This window comes from Oncorhynchus tshawytscha, linkage group LG02, assembly GCF_018296145.1.
Source record: "Oncorhynchus tshawytscha isolate Ot180627B linkage group LG02, Otsh_v2.0, whole genome shotgun sequence".
NCBI classification, from domain to species: domain Eukaryota; kingdom Metazoa; phylum Chordata; class Actinopteri; order Salmoniformes; family Salmonidae; genus Oncorhynchus; species Oncorhynchus tshawytscha.
The window spans coordinates 56,352,472-56,374,882 of record NC_056430.1 but is presented as its reverse complement, the minus strand read 5'-3'; the positions used below and the strand labels follow the sequence as shown (position 1 = coordinate 56,374,882).

General features: G+C 41.4%; 1 long non-coding RNA gene across 1 annotated transcript; it reads right to left on the bottom strand.

Annotated features, from left to right (window-relative positions):
* Window positions 1-11,077: 11,077 nt before the first annotated feature.
* Window positions 11,078-20,428, bottom strand: LOC112233909. Its single transcript, XR_002950821.2, has 6 exons — window positions 20,145-20,428; window positions 17,912-17,980; window positions 12,531-12,644; window positions 12,359-12,442; window positions 11,647-11,763; window positions 11,078-11,541 (listed from the first exon to the last, which is right to left on the bottom strand). It is a non-coding gene; the product is annotated as an uncharacterized LOC112233909 (long non-coding RNA).
* Between the last annotated feature and the right edge of the window lie 1,983 nt (window positions 20,429-22,411).

Below are 22,411 nucleotides of genomic sequence, written 5' to 3'. Positions count from 1 at the left end.
CTCTTCAGCTGCATCAGATTCACAACTGTCAGTGTCCATGCTAGCTGGGCTAACAACAAATGTAGAATTACTGATGCTGGCATTGGATGTGCTTGTGGAGGCAGAACAACTTGTGTCGTCAACAGGTGCAGGTGTAGTACTGCTGGAGGAACAGTACTACCAGTAGAGCTGGTATTTTCGAGCAAACGGAATGAGCAGCAGCTACGTTTGGCTACATTCGGACCGTTAGAGGAATTCCCACGAGAGAGTAAACGGTTAATGTGATAGGATGTTAATTATTTGACTAGGCTACCTGTATTTTACATTGTGTTATTTTGCTGAACACTAGATGGTTCAATTTTATTTTTGCCAGTGAGACGAGGCTACGCAGGCGAGAAAAAATGTGAATCACAGTTTTATTTGGCGTACCCCCGATGGAATTGCGCATACCCGTACCCCAGTTTGGGAATACCTGATTTATACAATACAGTGGAGGCTGCTGGGGGGAGGATGGCTCATGATAATGACTGGAACGGTGCAAATGGAATGGCATCAAAGACATGGAAGCCATGTGTTTGATGTATTTCATTTCATTCAGTGGCAGTCAGTGCTGTTTAAGATGTGGGAGGACAACAATGGCCTTATTTCTATTACAGCATATTGGATGATTGTCATTCATATTTCACTCACCCAGTTCAATGTAACAGTGATAGGTTTACTACCACTTTCCCTACACCCATCATGAGATTGCTACAACATAGGTGCACACAGATCGAGAGGAAAATACCGCCTTGCACACTCTTGCCTGCATCTAGCTGATATAGGGTGTAATCATTAAACCTACAGTTGAAAATGAGTTTCCACTGGACAAATTGTTCCGTTTCCTTTCGTTTAAGAAATGTTTTTCAACAGATTCGGAGGAATGAATACACCCCTGATCACGCGTAAACACAGTTCACTTTCATAGCAGCTACGCTGTATTCCTTCTCGCATCTATGCACTCTCTGCCTCTCACCTTTTTCCTTCGCTTGTGGACTTCAATCCACAACAAATCAGCTGTCTGTGACCAGTCAAAAAAACCTTTCCAAGCCAAACCATATCATAACCGCTACACAGCCCACATAGTTGTCACCATATTAGCTAAAGTAACGTCATAGTCAACAAAGCTAATAAAACAAACATGTTAGTAAACTGCTACAATCATGCAGTAATGTTAGTGTACAGTCAGTAAACAGTTTAGCACTTACACTGGCAGGCCCGGTGGCAATAAATTTGTAAGACCAAAAGCGTACCTTGACTTGGAAGAGTTCCAGTGCTGTGTTGGATAGTCATAGCCAGCTAGCTTAGCATCCCTCTGTTTGAGCTAGGTGTTTAAGTAGGCTGAACTAGCTAGCTGCATTTGCTAGCTAAGTAAGTGAAACTGAAAGTGAAAAAAATTACACTCACTTCTCCTTCATTTCAGAAGAAATTAATTTGTTAAAAACTATTCAACTATTGTTTTTCTCTTTGAGTCAACTACTCAACATATTTTATGCACTGCAGTTCTAGCTAGCTGTAGCTTATGCTTATGCTTTCACTACTAGCTTCCTCTGACCTTTTGATTGGCTGGTCCACACATCAGTTCATGCTGCAAGAGCTCTGATAGATTGGAGGATGTCCTCAGGAGGTTGTCATAATTACTGTGTAAGTCTATGGAAGTGGGTGAGAACCATGAGCCTTTTAGATTTTGTATTGAAGTCAATGTATCCAGAGGAGGATGGAAGCTAGCTGTCCTCCAGTTACACAATGGTGCTACCCTACAGAGTGCTGTTGAGGCTACGGATCTATCATAGTAATTGGTGGTGAATGTTCTCTGTCTTAACAATAGTCATAATGGTAGTCTTCTGTAGCTCAGCTGGTAAAGCATTGCACTTGCAACACCAGGAGTGGGTGTAGGTAGTGGGTTCAATTCCTGAGACCACCCATATGTAAAGAAAAGTATGCATGCACGACTAGGTTGCTTTGGATAAAAGTTTCTGCTAAATGGCATATATTATTTATACCCTAATAGTATATCATCCATTTAGGCAAATATCCTTTGTTTTTATGAAAACAAATATGGATTGTACTGACCATTTCAACATTCCAGACATGGGTCTTTTAGGAAATTTAGGAACACCAAAGGAGGATGCATCAATCCACTGTTTGGCAGTCAGTCCAGATAAAAAAAATACAGAAGGCGATATAAGGTGAGACTTCTCCTTTGACTTTTTCTTTGGACAGCCTACATTCCCTGTCAAAATGCACTACCCCATAATTCTCGTCTTTCACAACAATTACTGGTACAGAAAAAGTATGTGTTTACCAGAAGCGATTGGGGGGTTTTCAGAGTACAAATGATTATGATAATGATGATGATGTGGGGGACCTTTGTACTCCTCAGTCATAAGCCATACAGAACCCAGAGCATTTCTCATTGAATTTTGAAGCCTTTCCTGAAACTTTTTGTGTGGCCTATTTTGCACATGATCTTTAACACTGTGCAGGGAAATCTACTTCTGAAGAGAAGCTATTTCACAGAGGATGTGATGAAAAGCTGCCATGACATAAAAGTGTGTCTTTTTTTAGGTTGGCCACGTCTCAGATATTATTTTGTATTTACTTATTTTTATGAAATTCAATTCAAATATCAGACATTGTAGGACATAATATACAGTACACAATTACACACTTTTATTTTAAGCATCAGTAGGGGTCCTAACTGACAATAACATGACAAGTATCAACAAACATCAAACCTGTAAAATAAAGTAATTTTTCTAATACATACCAAAACCCAAATCCACTGCTGGAGGCTTTATTCCCAAGGGTGCATGGCATTCTCTAAATTCCATAGGGACACACCACACCCTAGCCAGGGCAGTAAGCTGTCACGTATTCTGTTCCAATCACCTCTTCCCATCTCCACAAATGAGAACAAACATACTATATTAATGGCAAGACTTGGTCCCTACATTGCATTCAGATAAACACAAAAACGAGCTGCCAAGACCTCATACATCAACAATCTAAATTCGGTAATGTATGATATATCCATAGTACAAGCTATGCCATACCAGTCCTGATAATTGTGAAAAGAGGACACATACTTCTTATACATTTGAGATACAATACTATTCAACACATTGAAATCAGCTCTTCATGAAACAACTTCATTGGAGAAGACTTTGGAGTTTTTCACCAAGTTCATGTGATATATTGCTGCAATTATAGCTTCCTCTGTCCAAATGATAGAAAATGAAAACAATTAATCTCGGTACAGTAGTGGCTGAAGCGGCTTGATTAGTGATACTGGGGGAAATAACAAAAAATGCACCTCTTCATTATTAAGATGGATAAGTATATCTGTTGCCATCAGGAAAGCATGTGTAGGCTATACTAAAGTTGCTGTATGTACATAACCACTGTGATCAGTGTATTTATTTAGTATGCTATCCATATTACTTATCAGTCCAACAACTGGATATAACCGTCTATTGCCCTTTCATTGGGTTTTAATTCAATGGCTAATATTTAGTGTGAAAAGTGCTTTTCATTGCGTCAAAGTGTGATAAGAGTGCAGGAACATCTCATATTTCATTTGTAGAATTAAAATACATGAAAACCAAGACTTGTGGTCATGGAATGTTGTCAGCCGGTGTTTGTCAAGCAAATAACTACCAGTCTCACGGTAATTGATTGTTATTTAACATAAACATGTTTAGCATCTCCTGGCTTCCACGCATAGTCTACACCCACTGATGCAAACCTTTGGAACATCAAAGTCTAATAAATCAATGTAATATAGCCCACACCATCACAATAAATACATTATTTATTTTAGACATGTCTAAACAAACATGATATGAAGAAAATGTAGTCTATTTCAAAAGAACAGAATACCCTGAGTTGTCTTGATGTTAGGCCCTGATATGGCTATACTAGTTCATTTAGCAGACAAGATTTGCTTAGAATTCCGTGGCATTAATTTGTATTATTTTATAGTATAAATAATACAATTGAACATAGCTGAATAAATAGAAAGGATATTTTCTCCAAATGATTTCCAAGGAAGTGCGCACTATTGTGTTGAGGGGTTAACAAAAAAGTCCTCCTATATGCTTAATTTAGTTATTTATGTAACTTTAGTTGTGATACAAACGTTGGGCTTTATGTTTAGATTTTAATACATTTAAGGCTGCATGATGTGACTCTAATGATGATTTGAAAAAAAATGAAAAGCATGAGCTCTGATTTGTTTCTTTCCTGTACACAATTCATCAGTCATTGTGCCCTTGGGCTGAATATAATTATATAATAATAATTCCTTTCTCCTGGCTGCTGTGTTCAAAGTACCTCTTACTCACATGGCTCTGTCAGATACCTCAATTTGTAACGGCTGTTGGTGGAAGAAGGTGAGGACCAAGGTGCAGCGTGGTACATGTTCATCTTTTTTATTTGAACTGAATAACAAAACAAAGAGAATGAATGAAACCCGAAACAGTTCTGTCTGGTGCAGACACACAAAAAAAGAAAACAACTACCCACAAAACATAGGTGGGAAAAGGCTACGTAAGTATGGTTCTCAATCAGAGACAACGATAGACAGCTGCCTCTGATTGAGAACCACACCCGGCCAAACACACAGAAATAAAAAACATAGAATGCAAAACATAGAATGCTCACCCCAACTCACGCCCTGACCAAACCAAAATAGAGACATAAAAAGGATCTCTAAGGTCAGGGCGTGACACAATTCTTAATAGCCAATGCCTGTCAGGTGATCGGGTCCTTCTCACAGCTAAGAAGTAGGCTACAAGTGAAGACAGACACATCAAATTCCGAGATGCATACTGCATATGTTTAGAAGAACTGTCCACTTTTAGGCAAATCTTAATCAGCCAATAAGATGAGTAGGCCTAACGAACAGAACAAGCACTAGCCTATGTCAATCTACTATCCCCCATAGTACAAAGGTTGACCTATTCTATTGGTAAACTTCTTCTGTGAAAGAAAGAAATATTCCAATATTCCAGTTGTGGGATGCATTAGATACCAAATTAATACAACCACTCGCATCAACAAAATATTTTCAAAGCAATGAGGCTGATGCAACAGATCACAACGTTTAGCTTAAAATGTTAATAAACTATTAGGCTATTTCTTCACATTACAAGCGCAGCAATGTGCACACGGCAGTAGGTTATAAGCACGAATGTTCCAAAATGCAATCAATTAGCAGGGAAATGAGATTATGCATGTACTGTAATGCTCTATTATAAAAGAGCCGCCTATGTATGCCAGTTAGGCTCTACACCGGTTTTAAAGCGAATTAATGTACTTAATTTTAAGAAGTTATCTGGCCACTTTAGTTGTGATTACATACCTTATAAAAACATTTTGGGCTATGGGCTAGGCTATAAGAGGTGTGCAACTATGATTTGTCCCCCCAAAAAAGACATGCACTGTTTCTTGACATACTGCACATGCTGGGCATCACTCACAAGTGATAATACATAATTCACAAGTGATAGGCTAATATTGTCACCCATCAGACTATTCTTAATTCAATGTTGTCTTTACATATACTAAATAATATATGTGTGAAAGTAGTTTTGATTTAGAATGGACCATTATTATGCACCTGTCTCGGAACAGGGGCATGGGAAAAAGAAAGTCAACTATGCACCTAAATAGCAAATGGAGGAGCTTTTCCTGTGGTTCATTTTCATGCCATACTCCTGTTGTAAGAGAACCAATGTGCTTAATATTAGGAAAGTTGATAAATAAATATAATAGGCCTAGCCTACAGAAAGCTGATGGGATCCTCTTTTTAATAGAGGCCATCAAAACTCTCTCACGCAATTGCATGTGGCATTACACATGCAATTAACCATCGAAGGAGATGGTTCCAGACATTCACAAACAACATGTTTGGCCCAATAGGTACAATCCCTGATGGGTCGGAACCATCGTTCTACCCACCTCCTTGTTATACTACAGGGCAGAAACCAGAGAGACATCTTCCTTACAGACCATGAGTGTTGATACCAATCCATCACATGACATACATGTATATGCGTTCTTATGTTATGCTTCTCACAGTATTTTAGTTTTACACAAAACATTACATTACAGGGAACAGTGCACAGCTAGTCCAAATCAAACCTTACATGATGCCTCTTGGGGCCTCCTGTATGCTTGATCATCTGGCATGTCTGAACCCAGCTCTGCTATTCATTGTTCTTCTATCAGGAATTGTTATCTGGAGAAGGATCATATTTCTTACAAAGGATGCTCAAAAGTCAAAAGTAACCCACTGAGGCTGTGCCAGTGACTTGGCTTCAACTAGGAGGCAGACCAAAATATGAAATTGCACTGCAGAGAGTGAACAAGGTTTAGACTTTTTAGCCCTTCCTGTACTAGTTATAGCCTAATACTAACAATATGGTGAGCACCGAAACCTAGTGTTCCATATAGTTACAGACAACCAGTTGTAAACATAACCTAGCCAGCTAGCTAGGCACTGGTAACTACAAAACAAAAACTATTTCCACCCTTCTAGCCAGTCAACAAGAGATTATATGCAGCTACAAAAATACACAACATACATTAGTAGACCGATTTCATGTTTTGAAATGTGTTTTAGTTAACTACATGGACAGTATGATGTTCCCTAATATCCATTTACCATGATAGTTAGCAATTTACCTACGTTAGCTTTCAAAGCATGCTATGACACAGATGGACTGTTGGCTAGCCTAGCTAACGGAGACACAGACCCTATCCTCTTTACACAAACACTCAAAATAGGATTGTCACTGAATCAAACATCAACATTGTTTTTAATGCTAAAGAGTAGTCAAGTTTCAACTTTTATTAGTCGTATGTATGGGATATATACGACTGTTCAAAAGTTTGAGGTCACTTAAAAATGTCCTTGTTTTTTAAAGAAAAGCAAAAATAATTTATATTAAAATAACATCAAATTGATCCGAAATACAGTGTAGACATTGTTAATGTTGTAAATGACTGTTGTAGCTGGAAACAGCTGATTTTTAATGGAATATCTACATAGGCCCATTAACAGCAACCACTCCTGTGTTCCAATGGCATATTGTGTTAGCTAATCCAAGTTTATCATTTTAAAAGGCGAATTGATCATTAGAAAACCCCTTTGCAATTATGTTAGCACAGGTGAAAACTGTGCTGAAGCTGATTAAAGAAACAATTAAACTTGCCTTCTATAGACTAGTTTAGTATCTGGAGCATCAGAATTTGTGGGTTCAATTACAGGTTCAAAATGGCTAGAAACAAAGAACTTTCTTCATAAACTTGTTAGTCAATTCTTGTTCTGAGAAATTAACTATTCCAAGTGAGAAATTAACAAGAAACTGAAGATCTCGTACATCGCTGAGTTGGACCGCAGAGTGAGTTGGACCGCAGAGTGAAGGAAAAGCAGCCATCAAGTGCTCAGTATATGTGGGAACTTCTTCAAGACTGTTGGAAAAGTATTCCAGGTGAAGCTGGTTGAGAGAATGCCAAGAGTGTGCAAAGCTGTCATCAAGGCAAAGGGTGACTACTTTGAAGAATCTCAAAACTATTTTGATTTGTTTAACACTAGTTTAGTTTCTACATGATTACATATGTGTTATTTCGTAGTTTTGATGTCTTCACTATTATTTTACAATTTAGAAAATTTTAAAAATAAAGAAAAACCCTAGAATGAGTAGGTGTGTCTAAACCTTTGACTAGTACTGTACTTCTCGTGTCTAATCCGTTGAACTATGACTCCACTATGTCTCTATACTGACGTTTTTGCCTGTTTGATTGCCTTACGGAGAGAGTAACTACACTGTTTTTATTCGTCCAAATTCCCAGTCACCTTGCCATGGTTAAGTGCGATGGTTCGCACTTTCATTTTACGCGAATGCTGCCATCTATCCAAGGTAACTTTTTAGGGTAGGTTTTAATAGTCACAGTGGGTACAACATCTCCTATACACTTCCTGATAAACTCAGTCACCGTATCAGTGTATTTGTCAGTTATTCTCGGAGGCTACCCGGAACATATCCCAGGCCATGTGATCAAAACAATATTGAAACGTGGATTCCGATTGGCCAACAGTGTGTTTATGTTATATACTGTACATTTGTTTTATTGACCATATTAAATTATCATTGCAATTGCGCACGCATTGCTTTCAGACATCCACCTGCCCCAATGCTGATGACTGGGATGAAAGCAGGAGCAGATTTCAGGAGCAGGACAAGTCACCCTCTATTTGACATGACTGATATAGGGACGTGATAGGCCTAACTGACTTATATGATTCTGATGGTCACAATGCTTGTTGATAGTGTCATATACCGTAATTTCTTAGTCCACGTTAGGTGACACATACTTCTTGACAGTGTTATAAAGTGTATTATTCTTAGTCCAAGTAAGGTGACACAGGATGGTCATAATGTTTCATGGCAGCGTCAGCTGGGACTGCCCAGGGGGAGGTTCTGATTGACATGTGTACTATGGTGCTTTGAGTTGGTTGGGACCTCTCCAGAGCACTGACAAATAAACAATGATTCCTTTAAGATTGACTTGTGTCCCTGCGCAAGAATATCCATGACAAAAGTACGACTGGAGTTTATATATTTTGGAGAATCTCTTATAAAAGGGGTTAAAATAATGTATAGAAACCCTAGGTGTAAAATAGTAAATAATGGCTACTTCTCAGAAAGTTTTAAACTGTCAAGAGGAGTAAAATAAGGTTGTCCACTATCGGCATATCTATTTATTATGGCCATCGAAATGTTAGCTATTAAAATCAGATCCAACAATAATATCAAGGGATTAGATGGTGATGATTCATGTTTTCTTTTAAATCCACAACTTGGGTCCCTTCACACCCTTCACACAGCCTCATAGAGGATCTAGTACATTTTTGTAAACTCTCTGGATTACAACCAAATTATTACAAGTGTACTACATTACATATTGGATCACAAAAAAATGGTATGATGGGGATGTTTATATACTCTGTATACAGTGGTTTGTCCTTTAAAAGTTGCAACGTACTGCAGCACAGCTTGTGTGGTGCCACAGAATTACGTTATTTAAGTGCCAACCACTGGTACCATTAATGTTAGTTAGTGCTAGTTTGACCACCAGAGGGCATCTTTGAGAAGCATTTGATAGCCTTCAATAGTGGCTGTACTAGAGAATTTACAACGTTTTTTTGCAAGAACATAGTATATGGGACTGATTTTAAGAAATGTTGCTAAATTAATTTGATTAATATTATGGTGTTTCTATTTCAAGAAAAACATGGTGCTGTACAACATGGCAGTCAGGAGTAGGCTACTGTGCTGGGCTATTTAGCTAAAGAATTCCAGTGTCTCACGGGCACGCGGGAGACCGGGGTTGAATTCCCCAATGGGGAGGAAGGTGTAGGCTGTTGTTGTAAATAAGAATGTGTTCTTAACTGATTCCATATGTGTTATTTCATAGTTGTGATTTATTCACTATTCTACAATGTAGAAAATAGTACAAATAAAGAAAAACCCTGGAATGAGTAGGCGTGTCCAAACCTCTTGCGTCGACCCGAGACGCAATCGTCTCATCTAGCCATCAGCAAATGCAAATGCGCTACGCCACAAATGCTAATAGCACTCGTTAAAACTCAAACGTTCATTAAAACACACATGCAGGGTAGTGAATTAAAGCTACACTCGTTGTGAATCTAGCCAACAAGTCAGATTATTAAAATGCTTTTCGGCGAAAGCATGAGAAGCTATTATCTGATAGCATGCAACACCCCGAAATACCTGAATGCGACGTAAACAAAAGATTTCGCGTAGCCGGCGCTACACAAATAGCAGAAATAAAATATAAAACTTTCATTACCTTTGACGAGCTTCTTTGTTGGCACTCCTATATGTCCCATAAACATCATTATTGGGTCTTTTTTTCGATTAAATCGGTCCATATATACCCAAAATAGCCATCTATGGAAACTGTGTGATTAAAAAAAAAAACACCGTTTGAAAACGCTACGTCATTTTTTTAAATTAAAAAAGTCGACGATAAACTTTCACAAAACACTTCGAAATACTTTTGTAATCCAACTTTAGGTATCAGTAAACGTTAATAATCTATCAAATTGATCACGGGCGATGTGTATTCAATAGCTCCACGATTTCAAATCATCTTCCAAAATCTGTCTTCCAAAACTTCCTGTCTGAGACCGGATGGAAAGTGATCTCTCTAGTACGTTTGACCAAGAAACAAAGGCACCGCAAATGACGAGACTGGCGACATCGTGTGGAAGCTGTAGGAATTGCAATCTCGGCCCCATTTAATTTAGTTTCCATTCAACAATACATGCAAGTGGCGCATGGATATTTTTTCCAGTTTTCAGTGATCAGTTTTTCTTGCGCTTTTCGATGAAACAGACGCTCTGTTATAGTCACAGCCGTGATTTAACCAGTTTTAGAAACGTGAGAGTGTTTTCTATCCACACATACTAATCATATGCATATACTATATTCCTGGCATGAGTAGCAGGACGCCGAAATGTTGCGGGATTTTTAACAGAATGATCGAAAAAGTAGGGGGTCGACTTAAGAGGATTTATTAATTCATTTGATTAATATTATGGTGTTTCTACTCCAAGAAAAACCCTCTGGGTTTCTGTTAGGATGGAACGGAAAATATGGCGCTGTACAACGTGATGGTAGGGAGTAGGCTACAGTGCTGGGCTATTTAGCTAAATAATGCCAGTTTTGTGCGCTGCGGCCAGTCATGTATAGCAGTAACAGAAATTTTGGTGACCTTATTTGACCCTTTCTGCTGTTTCTGAGACACAGACGATCCCTCCTTGGGGCACTACTTGATTGAATAAATAAAACACTAAACAATCACAATACAGTAACTATTGGTCACTCTATTATTATATGTATTCATTATAGAATTGTGTCAGTTATTAATGATGAACCTTTCAACTTTCAGCAGACTTCCTTCTGGTCACACATTGCATTAGGAGAAATATCCAATAAACCAAAGACATTACTTTAACTGTGAATGTACTTTATTACAGATATTTTCCTAAAATAAAGTGGAGCATACATACATTAAACAAGTTATTGCAATTTATTTACATTGGGTGTAGTGTGTGTGTGTGAGAGGGAGGCGTGTTTTTCAACTCAGAAAAATGTACACAGAATTTCCTAAAACTGTACACAGTCTTTTATAATATTATCAATCCCACTTTGATTTGATAGATATTTAGAGTAATTATGCAGACATTGATAATGGATATATAGGAGTAGATATCTCCAATCCTAAAATAAAATGGAGCAATCATTAAATAAGCAAGCAATTACAACTTATTTACATTGTGGATAAAGTGTGTGTGTGAGTGTGTGTGTGCGCGTGTTGTTTTATTTTTCCTTGTCAGCCACCCATCTCTGCTTTGTCAGTCTTGAAAGGCCCAGTGTATGCACTTCTGGGTGAGGTTGTCAGGCAGTGGTGGAGTGCATGGCAGATCTGAAAGAGAGATGCACAAAGTGACAGTAAGTATACAGCTCAACAACATGTCTGTGTGTACATCTGTTGGTGTGGGTGAGCATATGCAATATAATTCTGAATTACCTGTATCCATCTGGGAATCCTCAAAAGTTTCTCCCTTCACGGCCAGTGGAGTAGAAACTGGTGCAGCCGGTAAATTAAATACTACAGCAGTGGACAGCAGTAAATACTACAGCAGATCTAAAAGACAGAGGCACAATTTTCTTAACTGACAATAATCATACAACCTAAATAGACAATGACTGTAAAGGCCTAGATTCAATCAGCACAAGCATTAACCGGCGATAGCAAAAACCCGCATAGCTGAAGTTTTTGGTGGTGTCTGAGGTGTAACTGTGTTGGATCTGTCAAATCGGTAAGCAGCGGTTCTGGATCATTGTCATAAAACTACACCGTCCTACTCGCGTTACAAGTTCAGAACGCGAAAGTGTAGGTTATAGAAATAATTACGCTCAAATTCAAAATCCTTAAACTAAATAATGAGGACTTCTATCAGCCGAATCGAGGTGTAGATTACATCTCAAATTCCAGTGTTCTAACTTGTAAACAGGGCTGCATGAGATTTCTGTTGAAACGACTCAGTTTCTACCAATGGCAATGTCCGCTTTAGGTATAATGCCAGGAGCCACTTGTGAATTTGACAGCTCTAACACAGTTCCACCTCAGACACCGCCAAAACAACCGCTATGTGGATGTTGGCTAAAGCAGATGTGATTGAATAGAGCCCCAAGTGAGGGAGAGTGTGCATGTGTGTATACATGCATGTGATAATTACCTGTGTCACCTGTCGTGGCCGGTGTATTAGATGCAGACGACTGCAGCTGTGAAGACTGTGGTTGAGCTAATAGGCGTGTCAGATCTAAAAGAGAGAGGAACAATGTTCTTAAGTTAAAATAATTATACAACAAAACAGAGTGAATGATTGAGTGAGTGTGTTTGATAAATACCTGGACAAACATCACACCACTTCAGGTCTACAAGCCTATGGAAGTTCCACTCCAGGCCTGGAACAGCTTGGTGGAAAGACGGTTACCTGTCACCCACCGAGCAGGTTGGCAGATCTGAAAAATAGGCACAATTTGAATGACAAAGCCTTGACTACACACTAACCTAAACACAACAAACTATGGGAGGCGCACAGTCGTACATAGAGCCATGACTACATGGAACTCTATTCCACATCAAGTAACTTGTGCAAGCAGTAAAATTAAATTTCAAAAACAGATAAAAATACACCTTATGGAACAGCGGGGACTGTGAAGAGACACATGCATACAAACGATGACATACACACTGTATACACACGTACACAAGGATTTTGAGCTGTAGATATGTTGTAGTAGAGTTGTAGCCTGAGGGCATAGACTTAATGTGTTGTGAATGTATTGTAATGTTTTTAAAATTGTATGACTGCCTTAATTTTGCTGGACCCAAAGAAGAGTGACTGCTGTCTTGGCAGCACCTAATGGGGATCCATAATAAATACAATACAACAAATGAAGTAAGTTTGTGTGTGTGTGTGTGTGTGTGTGTGTGTATCTGGCAACACACACAGCAGACTTCATTTTCCCAACTGCTCGTTGTACTTGCCATTGCCATCTGATGTGTGTGTGTGTGTTCTGTGTTATTATGACATAGAAGTGTCAAGTTGAAAACATCCTTGTAGTAGGCCATTCGGTGATTAGCTTGTGAAAAATGACTATCAACAGTGTACAGTAAAAAGGATATCAAATATTCAGATCTGGATTGACAACTAGGCTAAATCATGTGAAGTTACAAACCTCTAGGGCTTAATCTACACTCAAGTTAAATAAAGGATGCAGGACATGAGCTCTAGGACCATGCCTCGGGACTATCTGGCCTGACAACTCCTGGCTGTCCCTGTCTCCAGTCCACCTAGTCGTGCTGCTGTCTCTGCTGTTTCTGTCTGCAGCTATGGAACCCTGACCTGCTCAAGGCTCACCGGAGGTATTAACTTGTCCCAGACCCTCTGTTTGATCCTGTCTTTCTCTGTCTCAACCTCTAAATGCTCAGCCATGAAAAGCCAACTGGCATTTACTCCTGAGGTGCTGAACTATTGCACCCACAATAACCCTCTATTATTTGACACTGCTGGTCATCTATGAACGTTTAAACGTCTTGAAGAATAATCTGGCTAAATGGCTGTACTCTTGTATAATCTCCACCAGCACAGCCAGAATAGGACTGGCCACCCATCAGAGCCTGGTTCCTCTAGGTTTCTTCCTTAGGTTCCTGCCTTTCTTGTCACACCCTGATCTGTTTCACAGACTACTTCCGGCGCCGACAGAGATGGCCGCCTCGCTTCGCGTTCCTAGGAAACTATGCAGTTTTTTTACGTGTTATTTCTTACACTAGTACCCCAGGTCATCTTAGGTTTCATTACATACAGCCGAGAAGAACTACTGGATATAAGATCAGCGTCAACTCACCATCAGTACGACCAAGAATATGTTTTTCGCGACGCGGATCCTGTGTTCTGCCTTACAACCAGGACAACGGAGTGGATTACATGCAGCGACCCAAAAAAACGACTCAGAAAAAGAGGGAAACGAAGCTGTCTTCTGGTCAGACTCCAGAGACGGGCACACCGTGCACCACTCCCTAGCATTCTTCTTGCCAATGTCCAGTCTCTTGGCAACAAGGTTGATGAAATCCGAGCAAGGGTAGCATTCCAGAGGGACATCAGAGACTGTAACGTTCTCTGGTTCACGGAAACATGGCTAACTGGAGAGACGCTATCCGAAGCGGTGCAGCCAGCGGGTTTCTCCACGCATCGCGCTGACAGAAACAAACATCTTTCTGGTAAGAAGACGGGCGGGGGCGTATGCCTCATGGCCAACGTGACATGGTGTGATGAAAGAAACATACAGGAACTCAAATCCTTCTGTTCACCTGATTTAGAATTCCTCACAATCAAATGTAGACCGCATTATCTACCAAGAGAATTCTCTTCGATTATAATCACAGCCGTATATATCCCCCCCCAAGCAGACACATCGATGGCTCTGAACGAACTTTATTTAACTCTCTGCAAACTGGAAACGATTTATCCGGAGGCTGCATTCATTGTAGCTGGGGATTTTAACAAGGCTAATCTGAAAACAAGACTCCCTAAATTTTATCAGCATATCGATTGCGCAACCAGGGGGAAAGACCCTGGATCATTGTTGCTCTAACTTCCGCGACGCATATAAGGCCCTGCCCCGCCCCCTTTCGGAAAAGCTGACCACGACTCCATTTTGTTGATCCCTGCCTACAGACAGAAACTAAAACAAGAGGCTCCCACGCTGAGGTCTGTCCAACGCTGGTCCGACCAAGCTGACTCCACACTCCAAGACTGCTTCCATCACGTGGACTGGGAGATGTTTCGTATTGCGTCAGACAACAACAACATTGACGAATACGCTGATTCGGTGTGCGAGTTCATTAGAACGTGCGTTGAAGATGTCGTTCCCATAGCAACGATTAAAACATTCCCTAACCAGAAACCGTGGATTGATGGCAGCATTCGTGTGAAACTGAAGGCGCGAACCACTGCTTTTAATCAGGGCAAGGTGTCTGGTAACATGACTGAATACAAACAGTGCAGCTATTCCCTCCGCAAGGCTATCAAACAAGCTAAGCGCCAGTACAGAGACAAAGTAGAATCTCAATTCAACGGCTCAGACACAAGAGGCATGTGGCAGGGTCTACAGTCAATCACGGACTACAGGAAGAAACCCAGCCCAGTCACGGACCAGGATGTCTTGCTCCCAGGCAGACTAAATAACTTTTTTGCCCGCTTTGAGGACAATACAGTGCCACTGACACGGCCTGCAACGAAAACATGCGGTCTCTCCTTCACTGCAGCCGAAGTGAGTAAGACATTTAAACGTGTTAACCCTCGCAAGGCTGCAGGCCCAGACGGCATCCCCAGCCGCGCCCTCAGAGCATGCGCAGACCAGCTGGCCGGTGTGTTTACGGACATATTCAATCAATCCCTATACCAGTCTGCTGTTCCCACATGCTTCAAGAGGGCCACCATTGTTCCTGTTCCCAAGAAAGCTAAGGTAACTGAGCTAAACGACTACTTTGAGAGACTAGTCAAGGACCATATCACCTCCACCCTACCTGACACCCTAGACCCACTCCAATTTGCTTACCGCCCAAATAGGTCCACAGACGATGCAATCTCAACCACACTGCACACTGCCCTAACCCATCTGGACAAGAGGAATACCTATGTGAGAATGCTGTTCATCGACTACAGCTCGGCATTCAACACCATAGTACCCTCCAAGCTCGTCATCAAGCTCGAGACCCTGGGTCTCGACCACGCCCTGTGCAACTAGGTACTGGACTTCCTGACGGGCCGCCCCCAGGTGGTGAGGGTAGGCAACAACATCTCCTCCCCACTGATCCTCAACACTGGGGCCCCACAAGGGTGCGTTCTGAGCCCTCTCCTGTACTCCCTGTTCACCCAAGACTGCGTGGCCACGCACGCTCCAACTCAATCATCAAGTTTGCGTCGACACAACAGTGGTAGGCTTGATTACCAACAACGACGAGACGGCCTACAGGGAGGAGGTGAGGGCCCTCGGAGTGTGGTGTCAGGAAAATAACCTCACACTCAACGTCAACAAAACTAAGGAGATGATTGTGGACTTCAGGAAACAGCAGAGGGAACACCCCCATCCACATCGATGGAACAGTAGTGGAGAGGGTAGCAAGTTTTAAGTTCCTCGGCATACACATCACAGACAAACTGAATTGGTCCACTCACACAGACAGCATCGTGAGGAAGGCGCAGCAGCGCCTCTTCAACCTCAGGAGGCTGAAGAAATTCGGCTTGTCACCAAAAGCACTCACAAACTTCTACAGATGCACAATCGAGAGCATCCTGGCGGGCTGTATCACCGCCTGGTATGGCAACTGCACCGCCCTCAACCGTAAGGCTCTCCAGAGGGTAGTGAGGTCTGCACAACGCATCACCGGGGGCAAACTACCTGCCCTCCAGGACACCTACACCACCCGATGTTACAGGAAGGCCATAAAGATCATCAAGGACATCAACCACCCGAGCCACTGCCTGTTCACCCCGCTGTCATCCAAAAGGCGAGGTCAGTACAGGTGCATCAAAGCTGGGACTGAGAGACTGAAAAACAGCTTCTATCTCAAGGCCATCAGACTGTTAAACAGCCACCACTAACATTGAGTGGCTACTGCCAACACACTGTCAATGACACTGACTCTACTCCAGCCACTTTAATCATGGGAATTGATGGGAAATGATGTAAATATATCACTAGCCACTTTAAACAATGCTACCTTATATAATGTTACTTACCCTACATTATTCATCTCATATGCATACGTAGATACTGTACTCTATATCATCGACTGCATCCTTATGTAATACATGTATCACTAGCCACTTTAACTATGCCACTTGGTTTACATACTCATCTCATATGTATATACTGTACTCAATATCATCTACTGTATCTTGCCTATGCTGCTCTGTACCATCACTCATTCATATATCCTTATGTATATATTCTTTATCCCCTTACACTGTGTATAAGACAGTAGTTTTTTGGAATTGTTAGTTAGATTACTTGTTCGTTATTACTGCATTGTCGGAACTAGAAGCACAAGCATTTCGCTACACTCGCATTAACATCTGCTAACCATGTGTATGTGACAAATAAAATTTGATTTGATTTGATTTGTCCTTGTGATTGTCTTCACCCCCTCCAGGTGTCGCTTCTATTCCCTGGTGTGTTTGTCCCCGTGTGTCCTGTCTCTCTGTGCCAGTTCGTCTTGTATGTCTTTCAAGTCAACCAGCGTGTTTTCCTGTACTCCTGCTTCTATTCCCTTTTTGCTAGCCCTCCTGGTTTTGATCCTTGCCCGTTTTCTGGACTCTGTACCCGCCTACCTGACCATTCTGCCTGCCACTCTGTACCTCCTGGACTCTGAACTGGTTTTGACCTTTTGCCTGTCCACGACCACTCTTGCCTACCCCTTTTGGATTGATCAATAAATATCAAAGACTCAAACCATCTGCCTCCGGTGTCTGCATCTGGGTCTCGCCTTGCGCCCTTATATTTCTAGGTAGTTTTTCCTAGTCACTGAGCTTCTATGTCTGCATTGCTTACTCTTTGGGGTTTTAGGCTGGGAATCTGTATAAGCACTTTGTGACAACTGCTGATGTGAAAGGGGCTTTATAAAATACATTTGATAGGTTGCTTGTATATGCTTCTTTTCATGTCAGTAACTCTAAATATGACACGAAATTGTCTTACATTTCCTCAATAGGAAGTTGTACCTTAAGCCACTACTTTTTCCTGTTCTTTCCAGTTGGCGACAGGGGGCTTCAAGTTTGGGAATGGAGGGCCTAGAGAATTGGAATATTAACAATAATTAGCGTCCACATTTATGAATGAAATTCAATATGGGTTAGCTGTGTATCTCATCTGATTGAGAATTACTGGTGATATGCCGTATGTCTATTTCTTTTCAAAATCTGCCACAAAACCACACAATTTGCTAAATTGTAATTACTTCGCTACTATGGCCTATTTATTGCCTTACTACATTTGAACACACTGTATATAGATTTTTCTATTATTATTGACTGTACAGTTGTGGTCAAAAGTTCAGAGAATGACACAAATATTAATTTTCACGTTTTCAAGTCTGCTGCCTCAGTTTGTATGATGGCAATTTGCATAAACTCCAGAATGTTATCAAGAGTGATCAGATGAATTGCAATTAATTGCAAAGTCCCTTTTTGCCATGCAAATTAACTGAATCCCCCAAAACATTTCCACTGCATTTCAGCCCTGCCACAAAAGGACCAGCTGACATCATGTCAGTGATTCTCTCGTAAACACAGGTGTGAGTATTGACGAGGACAAAGCTGGAGATCACTCTGTCATGCTGATTGAGTTCGAATAACAGAATGGAAGCTTCAAAAGGAGGGTGGTGCTTGGAGTCATTGTTCTTCCTCTGTCAATCATGGTTACCTGCAAGGAAACACATGCCATCATCAATGCTTTGCACAAAAAGGCTTCACAGGCAAGGATATTGCTGCCAGTAAGATTGCATCTAAATCAACCATTTATCGGATCATCAAGAACTTCAAGGAGAGCGATTCAATTGTTGTGAAGAAGGCTTCAGGGCGCCTCAAGAAAGTCCAGCAAGCGCCAGGACCGTTTCCTAAAGTTTATTCAGCTGCAGGATCAGGGCACCACCAGTACAGAGCTTGCTCAGGAATGGCAGCAGGCAGGTGTGAGTGCATCTGCACGCACAGTGAGGTGAAGACTTTTGGAGAATGGCCTGGTGTCAAGAAGGGCAGCAAATAAGCCACTTCTCTCCAGGAAAAACATCAGGGACAGATTGATATTCTGCAAAAGGCATAGGGATTCGACTACTGAGAACTGGGGTAATGTCATTTTCTCTGATGAATCCCCTTTCCGATTGTTTGGGGCATCCGGAAAAAAGCTTGTCCGGAGAAGACAAGGTGAGCGCTACTATCAGTCCTGTGTCATGCCAAACAGTAAAGCATCCTGAGACCATTCATGTGTGGGGTTGCTTCTCAGCCAAGGGAGTGGGATCACTCACAAATTTGCCTAAGAACACAGCCATGAATAAAAAATGGTACCAACACATCCTCCGAAAGCAAATTTGGGTCCATGGCCAGGAAACTCCCCAGACCTTAATCCCATTGCGAACTTGTGATCAATTCTCAAGAGGCAGGAGGACAAGCAAAACCCCACAAATTCTCCAAGCATTGATTATGCAAGAATGGGCTGCCATCAGTCAGGATGTGGCCCAGAAGTTAATTGACAGCATGCCAGGGCGGATTGCAGAGGTCTTGAAAAAGAAGGGTCAACACAGCAAATATTGACTCAAGTAATTGTCAATACAAGCCTTTGACACTTGAAATGCTTGTAATTATACTTCAGTATTCCATAGTAACATCTGACAAAAAAATATCCAAAGACACTGAAGCAGCAAACTTTGTGAACATTAATATTCGTGTCATTCTCAAAACTTTTGGCCACGACTGTACTTTTGTTTATTCCACGTGTTGTTTTTTGTCACACTGCTTTGTTTTATCTTGGCCAGGTCGCAGTTGTAAATGAGAACTAGTTCTCAACTGGCCTACCTGGTGAAATAAATAACATTAAAATTATATCTAGTGAGAGTGCACACAACCATTAGCTTAATTTACCAAGTCAACAATGACATTTTGTCAAGGGACCCCAACGAATACCAACGGCGCTACCCTACTGCACCCCATATCAACCAACATGCCAACTAGTAGTGACAAGGCTATATTGTTGTCATTCCGTAATACTGTAACGTTGATTTAGCCTACTGTACATCAAATTACTATCCAACTAGCTAGCTAGTGATAGCTTAGCTAGCTCCAAAGAAACAACCAGTGAATGACAACAGGCTTTTAAACAAAATATCTACCTATCTAGCTTGTATGATTGCATGTAAAACAACTCTACAGATGATTACAAAGTTTGAAAGCAAAGTTGACTTACCAGTATGCTGCTCTATCGGGAACTAGAGTGAGGCATCCAGATATGAGGTTAGCTGGCTAGCATCACCAGCATGTTAGATATGAAAGTATCTATCCAGCAACAATGTCGAGGTCAAAAACGAAAGAAACTGTTAAGCAATGCTGACTTCTTAATATAAGTCAAATCGGACTGAAATAATTCACAGGCTGAACGTACATTTCTATGACTAACTACCTAACATTAGCTTGCCAGCTCAGTGACCAGTGATGAACCTATTCCTGTGTACAGAGTGTGAGTCCCTCCCCCTCTCATGTCCTGCATGGAGAAGCGCCACTGAGTCAACATGTGGCTAGAATTATATTACATCTGGGTTGGTTTACAAACTCCGTTGACAATGCATTGGAAACTGTTTCGGTCCGTTGAGCAAAAGAACCGGGGTTCAATTCCCCACGGCGAGGAAGGAGTAGGCTGTCCTTGTAACATAAGAATTTGTTCTTAACTGAGTTGGCTAGTTACATAAAGGTTACAAAAAGAGCATAACATTTCTACACTATAATTTTATATGAGGTTATTTAATTTTTTTTTTTAAATGAAAGTGAGCGATTGTAATCTGAATAAAGGCCAAAATAATGTGTTTTAAAGGCCACAAATGTATTTCTGTTTTTAGAGGGAGAGAAACGCTGGGACACTTGTGAGGCGTCCTATGGGACTCCCAATCACGGTCGGATGTCGGATGTGATACATAATAATAATACTTAACATAGAACATAGAACCTAATTTAGAAAAACATTTAACGATAGAATTCTCCCTACCCTCCATCTAGGCAAGTCTATTGTCCAGCTACCTGCTAGAACAGCGGGAACATTTCCCTAGTCAGCGCCATTATTAGTGCAATGTGCTCTGTGCTACTGTTATATAAATAATCTAATATCAAGCATTACTAGCAGACCAACGCTCTGGTTAAACCGGATGTCCTCAGATAACTCTGGGCCCAGTGTCCTCAGTCAAGTTTAGAGCCTACGTGCAATAACATGATTATCCGAAGGACACACAGCTGCCATCACGCAAATATACTCCCCTGTAACTACAAAGAACAGCCTGCAACACTAACGAGCTTAGAGTGCCAAACAATCTCACTGACATTGACCCTTGCATGCACTCCTGCAAAGACAGGAAACACCTAAATCCACGCTTCCTTGACACACATACATTTCATGAGCACTGTACACTCACACTCTACCCCCCCCTACTGGTCGGGTGCCAAGAGCAGAGGACTTTGCTGTGCACCAATGGGGCTCCTGCTCTGGCTAGAGCAGACCCACCTCCAACTCTTCAGGACCTGTCAGAAGACCAACACGACGAGACTCCACCTACATTATTCTGTGTATACATTCTGCTGTAAACTCTGGCTGAGCAGCCTAATTATTCTGACTCCTCACAGAGTCATATTGCTTAGGTCCGTGCACGGTGCAGAACAAAGATATCTCTGATCTTAAAATAAACTGCCTTTTTGCTACACCTGATTCCACTCTGTCCAACGTCGTTGTTTTGCTCTCCCTCTCCTGTATGTAAACACCAACAAAATGGTAGCAGAGGATGGTTTAACATCTGAATTCGATCTATGATAAATTGGTGTGAGAAGCGAGACAAATCAGCGGCTCAAAATCAGACGGAAGAGTGATCGGTAGTACAGGAAACCATCAATGATGTGTATGCCGAGGAACTTAAAACTTGCTACCCTCTCCACTACTGTTCCATCGATGTGGATAGGGAGGTGTTCCCTCTGCTGTTTCATGAAGTCCACAATCATCTCCTTAGTTTTGTTGACGTTGAGTGTGAGGTTATTTTCCTGACACCACACTCCGAGGGCCCTCACCTCCTCCCTGTAGGCCGTCTCGTCGTTGTTGGTAATCAAGCCTACCACTGTTGTGTCGTCCGCAAACTTGATGATTTAGTTGGAGGCGTGCGTGGCCACGCAGTCGTGGGTGAACAGGGAGTACAGGAGAGGGCTCAGAACGCACCCTTGTGGGGCCCCAGTGTTGAGGGTGGCCCGTCAGGAAGTCCAGTACCCAGTTGCACAGGGCGGGGTCGAGACCCAGGGTCTCGAGCATGATGACGAGCTTGGAGAGTACTATGGTGTTAAATGCCGAGCTGTAGTCGATGAACAGCATTCTCACATAGGTATTCCTCTTGTCCAGATGGGTTAGGGCAGTGTGCAGTGTGGTTGAGATTGCATCGTCTGTGGACCTATTTGGGCGGTAAGCAAATTGGAGTGGGTCTAGTGTGT